Here is a 24,368-nt window from a genome sequence, read left to right on the forward strand (position 1 = left end):
CACAGGCGAGAGCGATAGGTGCCATTTGGTTTCAGTTACAGTCTTAAGGGCAGTCATAAAAGGAAAGAAATGTATCTTCTGATGATAAAAATAGTCTTAATATGAGGGAACGTGCGTGTGTTTTTTTTTATGTATGCAAGTGCTCACATCTCACTTGTTCACTTCTGAGCGCAGAAAGACAATGAGCCACTTATGAGTACAGCACTCTGGCGTCTCGGTACCTCTTACCAAGGGGCACTCTGACCAGCTGGTGGATCGCACACCCAAAGAGATGAAAAGCAACTCTCTGCAACTCACCCGAGTGGTACTGATGGAACCTTTTAAGAGCAGAATTGCGCCAGTGAGTGAAAACACGGCCAACACTCCGGCTGATGTCATATCCCAGCTGTTACCTCAATCAGAACAGGTCCCACCACGACTAAGTGAGGTCTCAGTGCGACGCATTCCACGTAACGTGCAGTTGCTCGGTAAAGCACAGAGAGCTTTTTGAAGCCCCGCGTCTCTGCTGGTACTCTTGTGACCCGGCTGCCAACTAGCATGTCTCCAAAGGCCTGCTGGTTAAAAAGAGCCAGGCTCAATCAGCACATGCTTAGACTGGTGATGACTCCCCTCCCCTTGTTGCTGTTAGTCTATCAGTGTTCCCTTGTATTGCCCTCCATTTTCTGTCCTCCATAACAGTCGGCACTCCCATGCAGCTGTTGAGAGGTTTTCCCTGATGTCATCTTAATAGTGCCCTGCCCCCTCTGTTTAGCATCCATCTTTCAGCATGTGTACCTAAGCATTTTTGTTTGATGACATCTTCTTTGTGGTTTTCACAGTTCAGGCTGCTGATTGACCCCCGTCTTTTTTTACCAGCACTACTATGTGGACTGTTAATCGTGCAGCGCGTTATAATGGCATGAGGGACTGGGAGCCCAGCAGTGAGTTTGCTGTCTTCTCGTGTCAACAGCCATTTTAGCCCGCTTCTCACCGAGAAGGGCACCACATGGCCAGTGCACACATGGAAAGGACAAGCAGTTATTTGGTTTTGACAACCCGTGCCAGCGAGACCTCAGTCTGACTGTCAGCGTGTGTGTGTTTGTGAGAGTCTATGAATGTTATTGTCTGAGGTTTCCAGAGACACTACCGGAGCAGAATGGCCAAATACCAGGTACACTCTTTCTTTCTCGCCCAGGGCAAGGTAAGACATGTTAGCATTCATAGACACAAAGCACTAGAGGCCAACTGGCTGAAAACAGGAAGGAGAAGTGGACAAATGACATGCACAGCACAGTCAGGGGTCAGGAGAACACGGCGGTGGAAGACTGGGGAATATGGATGAGTAAAGCAGAGTAACATTTGTTTGTGAGTACGTCTCGGTGTGCACCGCGAGGCCCGGAGCTTGTTGTTTCACTGATAAATGAGTGGCATTGTTGTTTTTGTGTGTCATTAAGTATTCAGCGCCAACACTCGATGGAGTGTCACGTCAGAGATACAGGTAAGAGGAAAAAAAAAAAGAGAGAAGAAAACAGAGAGGAAGACAGAGCGAGAGAACTCCTGTCAGCGCTGACTTGATTAGGTATCACAATCTAACAAAGCAAGAGTTTACTTATTTACACTAACACTCCTCGACAGTTCCTGCAAATTCCTCCAACGTTGCCAAATGCAACTGTGAAAACACATCTGAACCCCCCAAACAAGAGGAGACTCTATTATTATTTTAATTATGCTCTTTTTTGTTGCATTTCCCCCAGCTGAAAGTCAGCGGAGGAGCGTGCGAGCGAGAGAACAAGCGTGTGCGCCGAGTATCAGGAAGCACCCCAGTGATTCTTCAGCAGGTACAAAAGCTGGCATGTAGGAAATAGCTCTTATTAAAGTCAATACATATACATATTCCTGATGCATAATTTATGGCTACTTCTGTAGCATTAGCGCGAGCACTGGAGAATAGATTCACACACTGCTGCAGTTTGAGGTTTTTCAAAGCTTTTAAAAAAGGTGCACAAAGGATGCCAAAATCAGGGCGAGGAGGAAAATTTAGTGTGCTTTAGAAAAGCTTTAATTCTGTTCTGTGGCTCAGGCCACTGCAACACTATCTAACATGTGAAACTCAGTATTGAATAAACACACAACTGTATTTTTGTAATACATTTCTTAAGGTGATATAACTAACAATCAAAAGCCTGTTTAGAGCGGAATTAAAGTTTCCATTTTGGTACGAGGTAAAAACACTCTCATTCCCATCTCACGTGTCTGTCGTGTCAGACAACAGGTTAATGGGGCAAAACAACTCAATTAAATAAGTCAACAGTTTGTGGTTCCCATCATTAGCGGTGTAGCCAAGCAGGCCAGAATATTACACATTCCAGACTAAAGCCAGGCCATCTGGTCCCCGAGTGCACAAAACATCTCTTTCACATTAAGTGTTTATTGTTTTCTTAGATTGATGCCGTTAATATCAGCCTTTCAGAATGACAGATTAGCATCACCTCCTAATCAGTACTATTAGGAGATAAATATCAGTAATTTAATCACCGCAGCAATTTCTTTTACAATAATAAGATTTACAAATGCAAGTGATTAAGTAATTAGCTTACATCTCTGAAGATTACAGTCCCCTGGACTTTGGGGCATCTGGCTTTCTGAAGATTACACGGTTTCACTTCAGTCGGCCGCCTTCATTTTTTTGTGAATGAGATTTGTGCTTGACCGAAGCGTAAAGCAGCTTGCAAATGACCCTCAAATCCCTTCAAGTGATTTTTTTTCTCTCTCTTCAGTGCACCGTTTTCTGAGTGGCCGTGCAGCACAAGTACTGCACACAAGGGAGATGAATGTCTTGCATTTATTTCAATTGAAAAATTATATATGCTTGATAAAATAAAGCCAGGCTGCGGGATGACATATCTAAACAGCTAGAAAAAGGATTTATCTGTTGCTGGAAGAACACTCTTGGTTTTCAACAATCTAAAGCTCTACCTTTTTTATTTACTAAGTAATTTGTCAGTTAGTGTTAATTTCCTAAATGCAACATAAAAGGAGCGCAGTGTGGTGAGAAAAAAAATTAAAGGGGAAAATCATAAAAACAGCAGAGAATCAGGAAAATTGCTTCCATGTGTCTGTGGCTGCCAGAGCTAAAGGAAGCGGAGCGCTGCCTAAATGCCCCTGACCCGCCGAGACGGGGCCAATTCAGTTTGAAAGGCCCAGCTCTCTAATGAAGGCCTAATTTTTATTGCCACTCCATTGACTTCAAAGCAGTTCAGGTTGCCAAACATAATTTCACTGGAGGTATTTTCAGGTGCACTGCAAATAGTTCATAAATAATTTCCCCATTAGTCCATGCGATGCAGTTTTTGGGTGAATGTTTCGTCTGTTAGGTCCCTATACCACACCGCTCCTCCCTCCTCCTGGCCTCAACACCACCACTACCAACAGCACACCGAGCAACAGCCCTGCATCCTTCCTCTATCCCTGCACCCCCGTCAGCCCCTAACCTTAGTCCTCTAGGAGCTTAAGGAGTCAAATACCGCTTAGTGGCTCTGGTAGTTTTCTGCTGAAGCAATGAGACAGGCTGGCCATGGCTCGGCGCTGTCAATCCTTTAGTAAGGAGCCCCACAGCCACGGAGACACGGCTCCACCATTACAGGATTAGTGAATTAAAATAAATCCAACCCTGAGAGGCCCAATCACCGATGGCTTATTGGCTGTGACCATGCTGTCACTTTGAATGGCTACCTGCTATTGTGCAAAGAATGGCATATAAGATGCAACACGGCCACAATTTGCCCGGCTGATCAGAGAGGGCCCAACACTGGAGACCATCTGAGGAGCTCTAACAGTCACAGAATAAATGGTCCTGGCAATTACGGGTGGGAAATAAAGCAATATTATATCATTATCATAACACTATTTATTATCTCAGATTTAGGATATTGTGTTATGGCAGAAGTGTTCTAATGTTTGCCTTAACCCATTTACTCATTATATCCACATTACTAATGACCATTCATCAAAAATCTAATCATGCTCATATTTTGTTAAATTACCAATAGTCATTCCTACAATATTGTTGCACTATCGATATCGAGGTATTTGGTGAAAAACTTTTATTATGAAAATGAAATATTTTATTATGTCATGCTTGCTAGCTCATGTTTTGGGCATGTTATCGGGGGGAAGGTTCAGTCTTTAGCATGCATCTCCACCAGAAACGGGCATTTGAGGTAGTAACTTTTACCTAAGTACAGTACAATATGATAGTAGTCTCTTGATAAGAGATTGATTGGGCACTGTGAGCATTTAACAATTTATAATTTTACCGTTTGATGCATCACACTGCGCAAGCCAGTCACATGATCAGTGAGATTAGAATTAGATTACAGAATTAATTTGTTTTATTAGTTTTTTTTAATTTTATTAGTGATTAATCTTGTGGCAAAGTCCTTCTTCTCATCTATTTTGCTGAGTATTTTATACTTTGTGCTTGTATTTTGAGTACTTTGTTAGTATTTTCCGTCAGACACTTACAGTAATAAGGTAGTGGCTAGCTAGCTAGCTAGCTGGTTCATGCAATAGCATGTAAGATGTGATAAGCTGCACATTGCTCTGAGACATATGTGGAGCCTTTTATTCACAGGGCATCCTATTGGTTATACCATTTGTTGTCAATCATATCCACAACTTCAAATGACTCAAGCAGAACCCTCCCTCATGCAGAAATACCAAGATTCAAAGGTCTGGCAACAAGGTCTCAAGGGTCATAGGACATCGCTGTAGGCCACCTTTTTTTTGTTTACTGCTCCAGAACGTCCCATCTCTATGTCCCGAGAAGGCATGCCTATGAAAAAGTAATTCAACTTGTATAATATGGCAATTTTATTTGTTTAAACTTCAGCACTTATGGCCTACTTGAATTTATGTAGCGACAACAGTGAAAATACAAATCTTTTCCTACGCAGGGGCAGCTCAGCTGAAGGGGGCAAATGTACTGTTGCTCAGGCAACTTAAGTCCTGCTTTGCACACGCCCTTTGTGTTTGGATATAAACATGGCTTTAGGTGCTACTACAGTTGAGTTCTGACGTGGCCAGATAATTTCAGTTTCTGTTTATCATACTGAGTCTGATCACACTGCTGCTAACCCCTGACCTCCCTGTTAAACGTCGAGGGAAAAGGAGAATTTCCCAATAAGTATCAATATAGTATCAAATTACTTTAGTAAGATCGTTTGCAATAACAAAAGCTCGACTTTTAATGTGAGCAAAGGCTCCGATCCAAAATGTGGTGTATTCTGTCAAATCAACATTTTAATGGAGAGTGAAAGCCTCCCAGGATCCTGCAATCACAAGCCTAATTCAAAACAAACTAATAATAAAAAGAATCAGTGCCATCAAAGCACACATGTTTCCCATTTCCAGACATTCTCGGAGAAGTAGTGGAATCTTGTGGGGCCGTGCCTTGACTTAGCAAGCCGTTAAACTAGTTTTTCCCTTTGTCCAACGCTCTGTAAAGAACTTCATAAAAAAGTAGGTACCTTTCCATAGGTAATAACATGCAGGAAGCTGCACGGACCGGGATGAGTTGGAGAACTCCAGAATCGACTGGGCAGCAAATGTAAATCTCACAGACAGGAATACCAAGCTGAGTGCCCATTAACCAACCCCCTCCCCCACAGAGAGCCACATTTCTCCCCCTTTTTTACATTTAGATGTTATTATTGTTCTATAATTGCGTTTCCTCCCCCGCAGCAAACCAGATTCTTTGAAGAGGGGAAAAATGGAACACTTCTTTATTTTAAGCGGGCAGGTATTTTTTCAATAAACTGGGGTGTTGTCATTGTACACATAACATGTTTAACGTGAAAACAGGCCATAAATCACAGCCGTGATAACTGATTACTCTAAACTCGTTCTCTCTCTCCCTCATGTACGTATGTTTGCTTCCAGTTTAACCATCTGAGACACTCAATCCCCGTCCACCGACTCTGAATCTGTGTGCTTTGTTGTTGCGGTGATGAAAGTGCATGTGCTTGTGTCCTCCTAAAATATCACATGGGCTGGGGCAATTACACGAGTACAGATGTTTCAAAGGACTTTAGGTCAATGTTAACTCCATAGATGGAGTTTAGGACAACTGGTGCTGTATTATTTTCCCTTCAGGATCAAACCAGTGTTTGCATGTTTTAGCAGATGGTTTTAGCCCAATAACTAAACATCCTGTGCATAAGCTGTCATTAAAAGTCATGTACACAAATCAGTCTGTATACTCTAAACTAAACTAAATGTCTTTGAGTTTAAAAGGGCCCTGTAGAGTTTTCTTGTAAACAAACAAAAGTTTATACAGCATGGACAGAATAAATAATGGACGGATAGAGTGATGTTCACAATTATGGTATCATTTAGAGCATCCTATCCAGGTCCACCCTCACACCCTCTGGCTCCAATGAAACCAAGATGGCAAAGGCCATAATGCCACTCGAAGGTTCAAAATGAGAGTGCACAAACCAATGGGTGACGACACAGTGGCTCCATCCACCATTTACAGTCTATAGTATAGTGTTACTCACCAATACGGCATGAATCCAGCATTATTTACATCCGTGTTTACTAGTTAACAGTCCCCCTCCTTCCTGCCTTTGTTGCCACACTGATGATTTTTTTTGGCACATTACTATCACCTGTAGATCAGGGGAACTCTGTGGAATCAATGGCAGGAATATGTAGCATGTCAGCAGTATATGCACATGCATGTGCATCCTGGTGCATGTGCACAGCACGAGACAAGCAACAGGCACCCACTCATTGATAAACAGCTCCATAGCACAACTAGGTTAAAACATCCTCAAAACCTTAAACGTTCGTTTTTTATTAATTTATTATATGCATACTTGCAAACTGTTTCATCAGAATACGTTGCTATATCACAAAAGTAATCTGAATTAAAGAAAATTGTTTAAAAAATTTTAAAAAAGATATATATATATATATATATATATATATATATATATATATATATATATATACTGTATATATATACGGTATATTAAGATAATATTTTCAGTCAGTCCCACATACAATGTTCCGCCAATGTAAATACTACACATTTATTCCTTTTAGTCCTGTTTCAGTAACACTTGCTAACAGCTGTTTTTAGATAATTTTGTCATATTTTTAAGAATAACTGAGAGCCACAGACTGGCCTTTCCCTTTAATCTGGTATATATATATGTATATATATATATATATATATATATATATATATATATATATATGGCTAATATAACCTTTCCCTTTAAACTGGTCAGTTTTGATGGATGGCGTCTTAGCAGTGATTTAAAATATGCTTCTTGAGTTGAATGACTTGTAAATGACATGTAAAACCACACCGTCACATTATCATTAATAAGCTAATTCAAAGGGAGTTACAAAATGCGTTATGAGGCCATTCAGGATAATCTTGTTATTGGGTAGAAAGTCAATCATAAGAGCCATTCAATAGTAATTCATGAAAGCATTGGGATAAATGGACGTATATGAACAGCTGTTGTTCTTCCTGCTTCTCACATTGCTGCTGTGTTTATCTTTGTCAGCCTGCTGTTTGGGATCTGATCAATAACACAAGACTGATGTGTCTCATGATTCATGACTACAGCCACTCTAATTCCTTTACACACACAAACCTTCATTAATGAGTTGTTATTGGAAGAAAGAGAGCCCTTGGTATCTGTTAAACACACATGGGTCCTCTTAATGAGCTCTCTCTCAGCACACACAGTCGCCTCTCTGTCAGCTCTTGGGCACAGTCCTACCCCGAGGTTCAAGCTAACCCATGCTCCCTATACATGGTGGAGGAGTGCCATTGTTCCACTGTTTGTGGTGAAAACGTTCTTACAGCGGAAACCATTATCTCAACTGTACCCTTGTCTCAACTGCAGCGCTCATGTTCCTTGAAGAAAAATAAAAAGCACCTGCTTTGACTTCAGGGACATTATTCATCTGTGCTGTTCGGATTGAATGGGTCCCTGAGTCAGTTTGATTTTTGATGGATGGAGATGTCTGTGCTCTTGCAGGCCCTAATCCGGGCCCCAAGAGGCCCCTAGCCGTGTCCTTCATTCAATTCCGCCGACTGCCGACAGGAAATGAGGGCTTCAGGGGGCACTGGTGAGGAGACGGGAGGCTAAGTCACACGGAGGGGTACAGGCACACTGCACACCCAGAGCAGATGTTTCAAGGAAACAATCCAATGATAATATTCAATGGATCACTGATAGAAAACAAGGCAGTTGCCAAGATGGGAATTTTCTTTTTCCTTCTTGCAATTTCTTTCATTCACCGACATAAATCAGTTTGTCTGAACCCAAACGCGGCTCAAAATTTACAACAAGGAATTACTCAGTTCTTCAGAAGCCATTTTAATTCAAAGAACACTTAAAAAGTTTGGGGGCTTTTGTCTTTGTGAGAGGCAACCCCTCCCAAGCAGAGGCAGCCATTAGACGTTCCGGACATAATTAATCAGGGAGAGCGGCACAACACTGATCCGCATCAAACACCCCCTATTTCCAGATATCTCCTCCAGATTTTCCACTAACACTTTCTAATCATAAATAATCACACACAAAAAAGACACTCAATTAGATTAGTCTCCAAAGTCCTGGCATTATGAGGGGGAAAAAGACATTCCTCTGGTCCTTTGCTAACTATCAAGCTAAAGCGTAATTGCTCTCTGGTGACTTCATATCAGTTGCAAGCTCGGGGTTTAACTTGCCTTATTAGGGGATTTTCAGAGCTGCGTGGATTGAGTGTATTGAGTTTAGGCCGAGTCGTATGAAAGAGAAGATTGGAATCGTCCATAGACATGTGTGTATGAAGATTAGATTGGCCCTTGTTTTGATTATTGTGCGACATGTTGTGAAGTTATCGTCTGCAACATAATGATGTCTGGAGTTTGTGCCCGGAGTTTTCCATTAGTTAGTCAGGTTTTCATGTGGGGAAAGACGTGAATGACTAACAGCAAGTCTACTGGTGCCTACTGAGGGATTTTGTGATGCAGCTCCATTTGATGTTATTCAACTTGCATGTTTAATCCATGCGACTGACCAGTACGCTGGTTGCCTTCTGCTTCTTTTTTACATGCAAGAATTCCCCTGCTCCGCCCATCAGTCCCGTCGCTGCGTGGACCCCTCACTCCTACTCCCATGCTTAAGTTCAATACTTCACAAACAAAAAAATAACTCATAGCATAAATCACAAATGACAGATTGATGCTTGAAATTAGACTTCACATATTGACTGAGAGCGAGACTGTCCTCCAAAGAAGAATGGCAGTGTCAGTCATTTCAACAAGTGTCCCACAACAACATGTGTTTACAATCAAGTGACAAAGACCTCTAGCAGTTGTAGGAATTATCCCGAGAACAAGACACTACTGTTTGTGTCCTGTTTCCGACCAACAGTCGGGTTTTTTTTTTTTCTAGCCATGACCGCAATCGTTCCATAACCTTAGCTTCGTTAGTATTATTGTAAATGTGATGACAAGGGTTCCCTAACCAAATAGACATTTTCACCCAAAACACGATATTTCCCAAAACCAAGTCGGGTTTGTGTCTAAACCAAACCAAACCGTGACCATAGTGCTGTCACATCGTAAAACTGATTTGTTTTTAAAGAGTTATTTGAAACAGTCTTGGAAAGCAGTGACAAATGATGCTTTCTATCAATAGAGATGGGAGAATCGGAAAACAGTGTCTGTGTCATTTTGTCATTTGATTTGGTTAAATAAAATTTTAAAAAGCTTAAGAGGGAGAGAGAGAAGTGTTACTGTTTACATTCTTGTGTCATTTAAAAATATGGAAATTATTTTTTTTTTTTACATTTTTAACAGGGCTGCCTTTAAGGGGGCTGAGAGAGGCCAGCTATCATAATGTTCATCCTGATATAAGCAATAATAACCACATTTTATTTTCACCCAAAATAATCGCCATTACTAAAACAAATACTAAAAATCCACACAACCGGAGAAATTTACTTTTTTGGGAGGACCTTTCCAGGGGCAATTTCTGTGTGTGGGCCTGAATGTCAATAAATAAACTTACAGTAAATCTAGAGTCTTACTGCTCCTATCCCCACAAGGTTGTATCTACAAACAATAAACCACTGTAATGTTAGATTTTCTGAATTTGGCTACATTAAAGCCTCACTTTCCACAATTGACTGTATTACGGGATGACTAATATGCTGTATCCTTTTCTAATTTATTATCGGTGTGCCATTTGCTACTCCCACGGAGAGCTAGAACATGTAGGAACTCCACAACATCATGTCACAATCCAATCAGCGGTAATAGGAGTGATTGGAGTGGGTTTGGGAGGGGTGTGGGAGTGTTACTGGCTGGTAAAGGAATCAAGGAATCACTGCACTGAAAAAGAAATTCCTTTCCCCCAAACCCCAGATTTTTGTTTCTTCCTATGCCAACTGAGATTACTGCACAAGGGTTTTTCTCCCTGCCTCGTCCCCCCGGTGAAAGAAATTGCATTGACCTTTTCTATCTATTGCTTCCATATGCGAGCAGTTATCTCTCTTGCAAATGGAAATGAGACCCAAAATTGCAACAAATGGGGCCATGCCACTGAATGCAGATGTTCTCTGCTCCTCGCCCAGAGTACACATGCCCGATCAAATTAACTTTAACCCCTCCGCCGACAGAACAGACATCTCTTTTACAAACCCACCGCTCCGGCAATTTGTTTTGAGTCGAAGCCTGAGGAACAACTGTATGTCCACACGTGGTAAATAAGAAGTGATGGTATCAAACACCTGGACCAGGCAGGGTGCAGTGTTACCCCTGCTGGAGGGGGTCCCAGCACCAGGCCTTCCCCTTCCCATGCATGGGCTCAGTTTGGCCTCCTGGTCAGCTCCCTCTCTTTGAGTTTCTCCCTCTCTGCTGGCTGTTTGACGGAGAACACCTGCTCGCGGGGTGATTCTTGGGGGTCGAGGCTGAGAAGCTACAGTGATGGAGGGATGAAAGAACAGCGAGAGAGGGGTGGAGGGGGAAGATTGTGGGAGGCTAACAGGTGCTTCCTCCACGGGACTCTGGGAAAGGCGAAGCACTGGTAATGTATGCAAATGGGAGCAGGCTCTCCGTGCCCATATCCCTTCATCAAGTCTCTCTATCTTTCTCTCCTTCCACTCCCCCTCCGTCTGAGTAATAAGAAAGCCCTATAAAAGTGGCCTCGCAGATAATTTGCCAAATTGGTTAAATGTTGCTGAGAGCCTGGAGTGTTAATATGCATCCATTCAGAGCAGGCAGAGGTCAGAGAAGTCACTGGTGAGCAGGAACCAGACAGAAACAACAGCGCTCTGATGATCCCATCCCACACAATGCCCTTTAGGGCTCTGTGATGTCTGAACACATTTAGCATTAAATATATTCACATTGGCTATGTACGATAATTCTGAATGGTCTTGAAACAATCGTTGGAGTTTATGTTCTTTATCTTTTGCTCATTTTGTGTGTTTCTTTTGCATTCGTGCATGCACATTTATATCTTTAGTAAAGCAATTCCTATTTTCTTTCCTCCATGCCACCATCTGCTCTCCTTTAGGGACCCTGATTATGGCTAATGAGTGTTTCCAAGTCCAGTCCCTCATCTATCTCCTCCAACCCGAAAAACACAGAACACGTCCCTGCTATTTCTCCACCCGTGGCCTTTTTTCGCTTCCACACATCCATCTCTCTTCATCTCTCTCTCACAACACACAGCAGCAACACCGTGGCTAAATCCATCCCATCATTTATAAGGCTGTCAGCTTAATACACACAAATATTACATACATGTAGAAGGCATGCCGAATTGGAACATACAGGTGCTAACTTATTTGGCTGGGTCTGTTCCTGGTCCGGGCTAATGAGGAGCAGGTGAGTGGCTGTTGCTTTAATCAAGTGGAGAGTAGGCCGGGCACAGATTTGCAGCTTGTTGAAAGGCCAGTCGTACACATGGGCTTCATTACGGGGTTAGGGGAAAATCAGTCAGGAACAATTGTTTTCCCACTCTTGCAGCTATACTGGAATAGTTTTCTCTCTTTATGTCTCACACACACACACACCGACACACAGAACTGCACATGCTCAGAGAGATGATAGATTCAAATTTGTCTGCTTTGGAGACAGAAAAAATCCTGAAGCTGTCTGAATACCAAATACAGGCTTGAGTCAGTGTGACACTGGTGAGGACAGAATGTTATTAACTCTGCCAGACAACAAAGTGCCGGTGAAGTTGAGCAGAATGTGTTGCCAAATAATTATTCTTAAATTTAGAAGTTTTAATAATTAAATAAGGTCTAACAGTTGTTATTACAGAGGCCAAATAATTAAACATGTGATGATACGTTATAGTTTTACAATTAAATTCATTGGCATCCACTTAAACAATCCTAATTCTTTAATTAGGATTGGACACATTTATCGTTCATTCACATTTTTACCTCAGTGTGAAATTTGTGAATAAATATTTATGGCATTATGGTAGACTATAACAGCTGTAAAAATGTTACCAGCTTAATTTCCTGAAAACTGTGCAGACTGATTTATGGCAAGAGGAAGGAGAGGACTGCCTAACTACCTTAGATGGAAAATCAATTCATGCACACATCTGCAAGTGCTGCACAGTGTTAGAGCGAGGTGATCAAATTCTTCTCTGCTCAAACTGTGTCTGCTTTGTTTGCTCTTTAGCAAATGCTAGTCGAACCCAATGAAATCCCAATTAAATGGCAGTCTAGAACGCATACCTCCACCACGGCCCAACGGTCCCCTCCAGTTCAGTCAAGCCTGATACAATATCAGATCAAATATCGAAAAAACGCCTCGTCATCTCACCATGTTAAGAAAGTGAGAAAATAATTCCTGGCCCGAGACCCATCCCCCATCCAAATTTCATGGAAATCGATTCAGCACTCTTTGTGTACTCCTTCTGACAAACCAACCAACCAACCAACAAACAGACACAAGTGAAAAAAAAATTCAAAGTGATCCTACAAGGATGCAGTTTTTAGTTTTGTTTTGGCAAGAAATGTAGCAGACCTTTTGTGTCCTTGCTGTGCTGGCACTTAACTAACTTGGTCATTATTTCTTGTTCACCCAGCAGCAGTGTTATTTAAAGTACGCAAAAGTCATACTTCAGTGAAAGTAAAGATATTGTGTGAAAATATCACTTTGGTAAAAGTGAAAGTCGCCCATACGAACAGTACTTCAGTAAAAGTCTTGAAATATCTGATATTAAATTTACTAAGGTATCAAAGTAGAAGTAAATTATACAAACATGTACATGTATATTAACATGTACATGTGTTCCTGTGGCCAACTATAGGTCACATCCGATATTCAGCATTTTTTTGATTATCAGAATGAGTGTTGTATTTTTTTATCTGATGCTAAAATGTTTTATTAAAAAATGCACTACAGCATGCAATCAAAATAGCAAAGCAGCAACTAAAGTTATCAAATAAATGTACTGTAGTGGAGTAAAAAGTACAATATTTGCCTGGAAGTGGTAGTAAAGAGTAGAAGAAAATGGAAGTACTCAAGTCAAGTACAAGTACCTCAAAGTTGTTAAAAAGATTGCACCTTGAGTTAATTTACTTCATTTCCCGGCAGCAGCCATGTGCACAAATCAGGTGCTGAGTGGAAGTCATTTTCTGAAAAAATCTTGCTGTAGAGCACATTTTCTCTCAATACAACAATAGCATACAAAGTTGAAGCGGATGTTTCCTTCTTGTAATTTATTATTGTCGTCTTCGCAGTCTGAATGGGTGAATTTAGGGTTAGCTCCGTCTGTGGGACTGCTGAAGTGAAACAGGACTCGGATCGCCACCGAAGTCATCAAATTTCAAATCCGACTGGTGGTGCTGTAGCTTTGAGTAATACATTTAAAAGGAAATTTACGGCACAAAATATATTCAAACTGACTACGTGACAAATTCTGCGAGTAAGATTTGTCTCGCTATGAATCAAGCTTTGAGTGACTAAAGTGGGATAAACAAAAGGAAACAAATTATGTTGGTGGGCCACAAAGAGCTGTTTGTGATTTATGGACCACTGGGGAGGTATAAAAGCACATTCACACAAATTATTCTAACAATTCAGACAAATGAGCAAATAACTCCATGTTAGTCTTGACGGGAATATATGACTATTTTGGAGGGCTGCAGCGTGGAGCCCCCCTCATTTCCAGTTTAAATGGAGTGATTCTTAAGAATTATGACGTTAAGGGACTCCATGAAACTGAGGAGGCCTGTGTTTAAAAAGTTAACATCTGCATTTGATGAATAGCTTCAAATGTGTTCTAAATATGTCAAAGCTGAAAGTAAATAGTTACTTTAGTATCTGACAAATCAACATTTGATTCCCAATTTTGATTGTAGATTTATTAGATGTGGTCTCTGCTTATATTGGCAACTGGAAATCCACAGGTACGATACAATGATTCAAAAAGTTGCTCTGTCAAGCCGTTATATTTCTAAAACACACCTTATCTGTAATGTTGCCTTGACAGAGACAGCATCTGAATATGTAATTCTTTAGTTTTGTTTATTTTTCTGTATATATTAAATCCACGGAGACACAATCCATCCTCATCCATCTTCTTTCTTTTCTCCGTGTGTTGATTCCTCAAAGACTTTTTTTTTTATCATCCCAACTCCCACAGACTCAGCAAGGCCACAGAGCTTTACCCAAAGCTTTTACTCATGCAAACCAAATCACTTTTCTGTTTACCTTAACAAACTCACTTCGCATTCAGCGTTTTTTAAGTATTTGTATTCACAGGAGGGATGTGCAAAGCAGTGCTGGCTTTCTGAGTCCAAACTGTAATGACTTCTCAGTACTTAGAAATAATATGCTGTACCCTGTAGCTGAACTTTTTCTGGTGAAATTTAGAGGAAGTGTGTGAGAGAAAGAGAGCTGGACTGTGTGTTTATAACTTCGCATGCATACGTGCATGCACCGTGTGCGCTGCACTCAACAATCTCTGCATCCCAGAGTTGAAAAATTAAACCCGACCTAGCTCTGCATCTGCAAGACTTCCAGTGAACTTCGGAAGGTCATCTCCAAGTAAATGCACGGCCTGCTTCTGCATAAAACTCGACTCGGCTGATCTATGACAAGGCTGCTTAATGTGTCGCTCCACTGACAGGCTCCCATCAGTCCTCATTAAGTCCAGCCATGTCAGCGGTGTCAACCGGAGTCTCTCACCATACGCCAACACCCCTGCCATATGAAAGCAGGTGACAGGAGGAGTTACTGTCATAAAGGGGGGACTGTGAACTCGCACCAACCCCTCTGTCAGCCGTTATGACTGGAAAAATACCGTGTAAAGATGCAATAACAAGGAGTGTTTTGGCCGGTCATTGGCACAGAGCAGGGAACAATTAGGAGTGTATGTTTTTTTTTCTCGCAGAGGTCTTTCCTTGGAGGCAGGAGGCCGTTAAGTTGTTTCAGAGACACCCTGCACCTGTAGTGCTGCTCTGTGAAGCGGGGGCAGGCGTGGGAGTGTGAAAAGAACTTCTCTTTAACCTCTGAACCCTGCCCTTCACACCGTTTCAAAGTGCAAAATGGCAGAGGAAGACATGGCTTTGTGTTTGATGAAGAAAGCGCAGGAGAGCTGGAAAATGAAGGAAAAGCAGCAGTTAAGTTGATGCTTGTTAGCTGCGCTGGGAGAAATGTGATAGCTGTGTGACACTTTTAGCCTTCCAGTCAAGACGGCCAATTTTATTTGGATTTTTATGGAGGTTTGAATAATGCACAAAGGAGAAATACTGTCAGAAATGAAACAGCAGACAAACTTTCTATAGCACTGTTTTACGTATTGCTCTGTTTCATAGTCATCTGAGGTCAAATATCATTCAGTAGGTGAATAGCAGAGACATGGAGCTGCACTCAGAATGTGCCTCTGTGTTGCCAGTAGGTGCAGCTGTAGTTTAAGCCAGCAAAAGAGCGAAAGAGACTGGTGGGAGGGAGGGTGATGTATGGTCTGAGTTAAGTTAGAGTTAATTGAGGGATAATGTTAACAGACCATGAAAAATTTTTGGAGAGCTGCACCATAAGGAGCCGAACCACTTGGCAACAGACATGTTAAGGGAGACACTGGGAATCATTTTCCCCTGGTCCCTCCATTGAGTCTCATCAGCTTTCCAAGTACTGAGAGAGAAAACAGACGCTGCTGTTTGATTAGTCATAGCGAGCATCAGCCTGAGCTTTTTTCACTCGCAGAGGAGAGCAGCTGAATCCTGAGTCAAGCACACTGACCCTGTTAACTCTGAACAAATGTCTTTGTTTGTCATCGCTACTGCATCTGACATGGGATCTGCGTGTGATTTAAAGGTCCCAAATTACAACTCATTTTCAAGTTGATACTTTTATTTCAAGTGTCCACTGGAAATGCTTTAATCCTCAAATGACACATTATTTATCTCAAACTGTCCAGTGCTGCAGCAGCTCCATGCACCCTCTGTGTGAATGCTCCGTTTTAGTGCCTGTGTCTTTAAGGCCTGCCCTCCAAAGCGCCCAGTCTGCTCTGATTGGTCGGCTCTCACGGGCCTTAGCAGGCTCCACTGATGTGTTTCCGCATTAGCTCTGCTCGAGTTTTTACAAACACAGCCATGTTGGGGCCATGACTGAGGGCGGTGACTGTATAGTTGTGACATCACAACCTAACAGACGTCCTGATGGCTCGTTTGAAGCCACAGCTTCTGAATATGCCTGTGTTTATTTCGTCTTGAATTGAGCATTTTGATACTTTCCTTTCCTTTAGACCAGCTTTATAATAAAAAAAAACATGGAAGTCTCACTTTCGACAATATGGGGCCTTTAACATTAGGATTTATAGATAAATATAGAAAGCATTTGTGTATTCTTGGTGCATGCATGTGTGTCAGGTGGATTTCTTTGAGACCATTAACCTCCCCAGAGTAGGAAGTTCCACCAGCAGGGTCTGCTAGTCGTCCACTTCCTGTGGGTAAGACCACTCTTCCTGTTTGGCTGGTGGCCCTCTTGGTACAGTCCTATATGATGTATAACGGACTGAGCAGCAGAGTGTCTGTATAGGCTCCTGTGTGTGTGTGTGTGTGTGTGTGTGTGTGTGTGTGTGTGTGTGTGTGGTGTGTGTGTGCCTGCCATGCAGACCATAAAGCTGTCTTAACTTAAGCAGTGATTAATACACCCATCACTTTCTAAATGCTGCCTGCCTGTTCTCCAGTCTCGGCTTCCACAGAGCAGACCAATGTTTGCCTTTCCCATAGCGCCCTCCCTTTACGACAGCGCGGGGTCAGAGGGAGAAAAGAAGCATTCTTTAATTTGATAATTAGTCTGTGGACTCTTTGGGGTGAAAGAAAAGGATTGGCCTCATTAGCTGTAATTGTCTAATTGCCTTTCATCTAAATAGCATGTAATTTTCACTTCATGGATTATACAAATACCATAAATGCACCTCTGTGTTATTTGTGTATCTTGCAACTCACCTCTGAGCGAAAAAGCAAATTCTGCTGTCAGGGCCTGCTGGAGTGAGAGATGGGTGTGTTTAAATAGTGAGACGAGTGGAAGGATTGGAGAACTGGGCTGAAGTGATGAATAAGACTGAACTGAAGAGTTGATCTGCCACTTTTTCTTCATTCAGTATTCCCATTTTAAGAAAATTCCTCTAATTACATCCTCCATTTTAACGAGCATAGAAACTTAGCACTGTTATGGATAGTGTACTTAGTGTTTTTTATTGGTTTATGTCTTGGCCACCAGTTTCAGTTATTTCAGCTTCATGTTTGAGGAAAGCTGCTTTTCCTTCAGTTTGGCATGATGGCTCTAAATACTACCAACACCCATAGAACAATATTCTTTTGGAGAGGATGTCAATCAGAGACATGGAGAGCTGCAGTCGATTTCAGACCGCTTTGTCTTTGCAGTGTGAAACAAAACACAGCATCATAGTTGATGATTCGTCCAAAATTGACCCAGAATCCAGAAGTGATTTGATTTAAGCTACAGATTGTAAAATCAGTTTTGTCAACAGTGTATTTTTCAGGCTTTCACCTGCAGTTAGCGGCACACATAAAATAATTTTAAGCTCTGTCATTCAATTGTTTTTTTTAACCAAAATTAACTTCTCCTGTGTGGATGCCAAAGCCAAAGATACTTTATCTGGATCTAAGGGTAACATCTTCCTTTGGCAAGGTTTTCTGGTTCTCATTCTCAAAATCTTTTCTTATTTCTTATGTAAAAGGGGAACCAATTATTTGAAAATGCAAACATTAAAACTTAAATCTAACCTCTGCTTTTCTTATCCAAGATGCAGGATAAGGCTAACTAGCTCTATATTCAAGAACGATGCTACTTTCCATGTCCTCCACATGGATCATCAACCAGTGAGTTTGCTAACTTTTTGTGTTGCTTTAACCACATATTCCACCAGATCCGTGTTCCGTCCGTCTCCGATCCGCCACGGCAGCAGAGCTGATAGCTTTCACTCTAGTCTATGTGTGTACTTCCACCGGCTCCACTGCCTTGAGTATCTACTCCGAGGCTTCTATTTTTACCGGATGCCAGATCACGGCGCATCAATTCAACTAACCTTTTGTCTGTTTATTGTTGTCCTTATAATATAAACATGTATAATTGCGATCGCGTGTCATTCTGTAATTACCGCGGGAGCTCCTCTCGCCACTCCAGCTGTCCAGCAGTGCTGTGCCGTGGTCCACTCGAAACGCAGCCGGCGGATGTTGACGGACGAGGGAGCACGGAGCAAAACCGTAGTGGAGCCGTTCCACAACGCGCATGCAACCAGAGGAAATCCGGAGATAGCTTTGGTCTTTTTTGCAACATTACACAACACAGTAAGATGATATCATGTTATTAGCCATCAAATACGCATTAAGGAGAATTTTCAGGTTTTGATATTCATAGTCTTTTCAATATATCTTAAAGAATTTGTATTTTTTAAGCTTTATTCATAACTAGGGGAGAGTTTGTGGACTGAGTTTGAAGGAGGGTTGCTCATGCATTCACACAGACATAAACAGATCAGCGTGCCAACCGTATATGACCTCGCTCTCTGAGTCCCACCTCCTTGTGTGTTACACCCCCAAGAGGCATCATCCCTCACAAGAGGAACAGGCGCTGTAAGTGAGCAGTCTTTCCTTCATTCACACCCCTCTCCCCCCTCTAAACAGAAAACACACTTATCAATGCTGGGTCCACCTGCCAGTGGAGGCCTGTCCTTTGTATAGATGTCTGCTTAAGCCTGGGATTCTGTTACCCTGCTCCCCAGGGAGTGTAAACACTGCTGTAGGCAGCCAAGCTACTGGTAGACTGCATGCTTGAACAGGATGACATACAGCCTGGTCCATGACAGGAGGGAGTACATCACTTATTATCTGTGCTGATATAGACAGTCCCTCAGCATCCGGGTTAGCTTTAGTTCCGTTAGCTTCCGTTACTCAGAATATTTTCTTATCGAGAGCTTGTTCAGACAATCTTTCTGCAAAGTGGAAACAAGCAGTAGCTGATTTGAGGGGGGATGAGGAGGGACACCAAACCCCTTGTAAGCAAAATCAAAATCAATAGGCAGACTGCTGTCCTATTCAGACCCAGAATATACAATAAATTATTGAGAAGTGTAAGTTGCTCTTGGATTTGAGCAGTAAACTATGAAACATTTTCACCATAAAATATTATCCACAGTAGGTGGTGTGTGACTTACACACTTCTTTGAGGGAGCTACATAGTACTGTACAAGACTGAGTCACAGAGTGAGAATGAAAGAGTCACCATTCTCAAGTCCATACCATCAAAATGACTCTGAAGCTGTTATTTTAAGGCTATACATATTGCAGGACTGACTGTTCCTAAGTGTTCATACAACTGTTTGTATGTAGCTCTGTTAGCTCAACTGCCACGCAGGTGATGAAAATGGCCTACATGGATTGGCATCTGCCAGTTGCAGACCATTTTTGCTTTGCCCGCAGATGAAAAGTTGTATCTGTCAGAGAACGTGAAGTGTCAAGCATCAAACCAACAGAGCAGCCGACCACTTATTAATCAAATATGAAAATTAAGTCGCAGCTTGCTATGTCACTAGCATGCAGTCAGTGTCAGTGAGCGCAGAGGAAAACTACCCTGGATTGAGCCAGTGCTATCAAATACCGATATTTAAAGAGACTCTGGAGAGAAGTCGTTGGCTGAACGGAAAGAACGAGAAGCAAATCAACTTGACAGAAAGCAGAGAAATTGCATTTTCTCTGCCAATATTGTGCGTATTAAAAAAAATAATTCCCTGTGTAGAAACACATTCAAGATTGTCAAAAAAATCAACTCACCCTGAAGGATTGATGTGTTGCTGCATTTGAGACATATCTCAGATTAGCAGGCCTTCAAGTCAGCCTGCCACTGAGTCTGCTTATGAAAATGTCATGTACGACAAGCTTTGAGGATCACCGTCATAAACAATAATGAATTATATGGCACATGTCAGGACCTCATTAGTGGTTTGTGTTATTGGGTTGTTCTGTGACGTTGTGGTTAATTCTGTTTACACAGTTGTTAGAGTGCAGACTGATAAAGAACGCTGATGTAACTCAGTCATCCTTCATGAGGCCGTTAGTCTCCTCTAAAGCTGGAGACAAACATCATCGTAGGCTTCACCTGCTCGACCAACTGTCAAATGTGATTGTAGGAAAGTATTCTGGGCTACTTTCCTTAAATTAAATGGACTTATGTAATCACTGAGGGTCTCCAGCAGGAGTACATATGTAAGAAGTGTAATGACTTTTGCATGTCTGTATTAAGGAGCTCTCAATCTCAGAGGTCTGAATGGGAAATGCAGCCCATCTGCTGAACAAGGCAGCAGGGATAGAGATGATTGCATCACAGGATCATCCATTAGTGCTGTCATCTGGAATTCACCATGGGACCACAGTGCAGCGAGCTGCTCGGCTCAGAGCAGTTCATTTAGCAGCGCACAGTGCTTACAGCAGCAACAGTCGATCCCAGGTCAGTGCAGGGGGAGGAGGTTGGCAGTCCTCTCTGAACAGCACAGCCGTCATATTTTGATTGAAGCATCTGTAACGTCATGACAAGAGGTGATTAATTACCATTAAAGTTTGATCAGGCATTCATTCCCCATCAAGATGAATTGTAATAATTTCACTGATCTCTTAACTTTTCCTTCAGTGTCCTCATCAGGTCAAGATTTCCATTTCCAGTGCTTTGGTTTATGGACACAAACTGATATTCCCATCAGCCCTAGCTGTACTGTACTGCACAACAAACTAAGACCATAAACAATCATTATACCTGCTAATCATCAGCATGTTCTTGTAGTATCAAAGAGCCACTAACATGGTCGTAGTCCTAGATAAAGCTGATCCTTTCAATGTGAAATGTTCACAGTTTAGTTAGGTTAAGGCACCAAAATACTTGTTTACATTAAGGGAAAAGATCACGCGATAACTCTGGCATGTTGTTTAGATCCCATTTGGTGAGACCAGGCGGCCTCACATTATTTGTCTTTTTAAAACAGACATGACAGACATGGCCTAAGAGTATCATTTAAGAATAACATGGTAAAATGACAAATATGAATTCAATGCTGTATATTTTCAGCTTTGCCGTGTTGTAGTGATCGTTAACACTATGATTTTTATATTTTCTTTGATTTAAATAGACCCATACCAGATGGTTTAATGATGATAAATTGTACTGTATCTCTTAACCAAAACGTGGCTGATGGCATTAACAGTACATGTGTTATTGTCCAGCTCTACTGTATGTGTCACTTTTTAGGTGGTGTTGTTTCTGTATTCCATCATTTCATGTGTTCTGCATACTGGCAAAAAAAAAAAGCTCAGTGAAATATATTCACTGCACTTCTTGTCAATGAATTCCTGCCTTTTGTCAGCTCATGAGCAGTCAGCTGCTTGGCCCACTAACGAGGTTCTAGTGGCTGTTGACTTGAATAACAACATGTTAGTCGCTGAGTGGAGAGAAGAACAAAGACCTTCTCCTCGTTACTGCTGGTGCCTGATTGTTCTCAGCCTCTCTATGAAGACGGCTCCTAATATCATCTCATAATCTGCCATCCTCTCCTCCACATGCCCCCGCCGCCACTCGCTTTCATGTCTGACTGTCGTTCAAAGCCTAATCATTAATGTGATTTATTTCTTGCTGTGTATTATTTTGTTCCTCTAATTTGTTTGGGTTTTTCAGCATGGGTGTAAATCAGAATCAAAGCGATTGCCACTGCTTTTCCCTGTCACCTCTGTTAATGGCCTGTCTACTGGAGGTTCGTACTGAGAAGAAGCAGACCTGCTGTCTACCTAAATCACCTCTCCATCCTCTCCCCTCATCATAAACACAAAGAGCCCATTGGCTACTAGCACAAACACCTTCTCTGACCGACCCCGTAGCTATAAATCAGCAGCCCTGTGCAATCGCAGGGCCAAAATGTGAAAAGTGGCAATGGAGCAGAGCAAAATACAATCATTAATCACCATTAAGTCCAGGAAAGTTTTAATACAGAACGTGTAATATCTTGACACTTTTACCGACAATATAGTTTGACACTTTTTAAGATATAAATGGGAGCAAAAATCGCAGAAACACATGTATCCCGGAGATGAGGAGACTGAGTGAAACAATAGAGCGGGGATGATTGTCATCTGTCCATCATGTGAAGAAGGCGAGCGGCGTCTCACACGGCGTGATGTGTAATGTGATTGGACAGTGCTGTGACAGTGAGCTGTGACCTTCAGCTGCCTGCCTACTCCAACCCCACCTTCCAGGGTTGCAGGAGGGATGCCTATGCTACTGATCAATGGGGGCATTGGCACTCATCATGTCAAATCCACTCCATGTCCATTTCCCATCCCTTTTGTCATCAGGCCTGCGCTTTCCTTCCGCTAGTCAATCACTCTGAGCCGTGAACCGAGCTGTTCACACAAGAAGTGGTGATGTTGCATAAATTCACCCTAATTTTTTTGCCTTACATGTAGTCTCCGGGTTTAAAGCGGCTGTTTTTCATCATCTCAAAGCACTCCGCAAACTATACACACACACACACACCAGCATGCGAGCGCACACAAAAACGCCAGGAGAGAATTATTCGTGGAGGCACATAGCCACAGCAGCCCTAAATGAGAATTTCACCAAACAAACACAATCAGGCCCCTATTACATTTCTCTTTCATGATGCTGAAAGGAAATGCAAACGAGATTAGATAACACAAAGGCCACAAGGCTCATTTCTCTCCTGTGTCTGGAGATGGCTAAATGCTCTAATTCCCCTCTCCGCTCAGCTCCTCAGGCCAAGTCCCCCTTTTGTTGAACCCAAACCAACTGCATTAATGTAATGTAAAATTGCCTCTCACAGGAACATTTTTTTCCCTTTTTTCTAGCACTTTTTCCCCATTCCCCAACCCCTCTTGTTTCTGTTAGACTCTAAATTAACTGAGCACAAACCACTCTCGCTTTAAGTGAGCATGGCATTGTTTTGAACCGTGCAATTACGGAGAGATCTGTCCGTCTGCCAGGGGTTTTGATTCATGGCGCTGCCTTGGCTGTTAGAACAATCGGAGGAGTCTGAACAGGATCTAATGGATAAGTTTGGACTGAGAACAGGCAGCAAGAGAAAGGGGCGCTCTGCTGAGGGCCTCAACGTCACAGCTGCTTCACAACAGCAGCGATAAATGGCAGCTACATAACTTCCCTCAATCAGATCGGAGCAATCAGGCTGAAAAAGTTTCCCATATGTCGGCGGAGCTGAGCCGAGATGGTGGGGGACTGCGGAGGGGAAGCGAAAGAAAGAGAAGGAGTGGGCTCACTTTGAACGGCGAGAGAAAAGACGAGTGAGAGGCCGAGTTTGAGAAAGGGAAGTGCCAGGGTTACAGCCAGGACACAGGCCACAGGGAGGTTAGTGTGTCTGGCTACAATTAGCCAGTCACAGGAGAGATTGAGATGATGCTTCGGGGAGCTATTGGTCCTCAGTGATTATTCAGTCAGAAATTACTGATTCTGAAGGCAACGTGTGGCTGCGTCTGGTAGTTTACCAACACTTGTTTCCTTCCTACATGAAGCTAATCAGCAAGTTCAAGATCTGAAAATACTCCACACAGGAAGCGCTCTCAGTGACATGTTTATGTGATTTTGATTTCCTGCCTTTTCAGATTAAAATGAAGTTTGACATCAGTGACACGTTTTAAATCACCAAGTACACAAGCAGCATTTAACTTTGTAGCGCAATTTCCCCCGGTTTAGTCTCCGTTTGCCAAACTCCATTTTGCCGTTTTTTCAAATGGCGACTTTCAAAAGCATGGCAGCAGTCCGCGTTAATGTGGGTTTGCTTAGGAAATCTTATTAACTC

This window comes from Pagrus pagrus (assembly GCF_965226575.1).
Source record: "Pagrus pagrus genome assembly, chromosome: 9".
In the NCBI taxonomy this organism is placed as follows: domain Eukaryota; kingdom Metazoa; phylum Chordata; class Actinopteri; order Spariformes; family Sparidae; genus Pagrus; species Pagrus pagrus.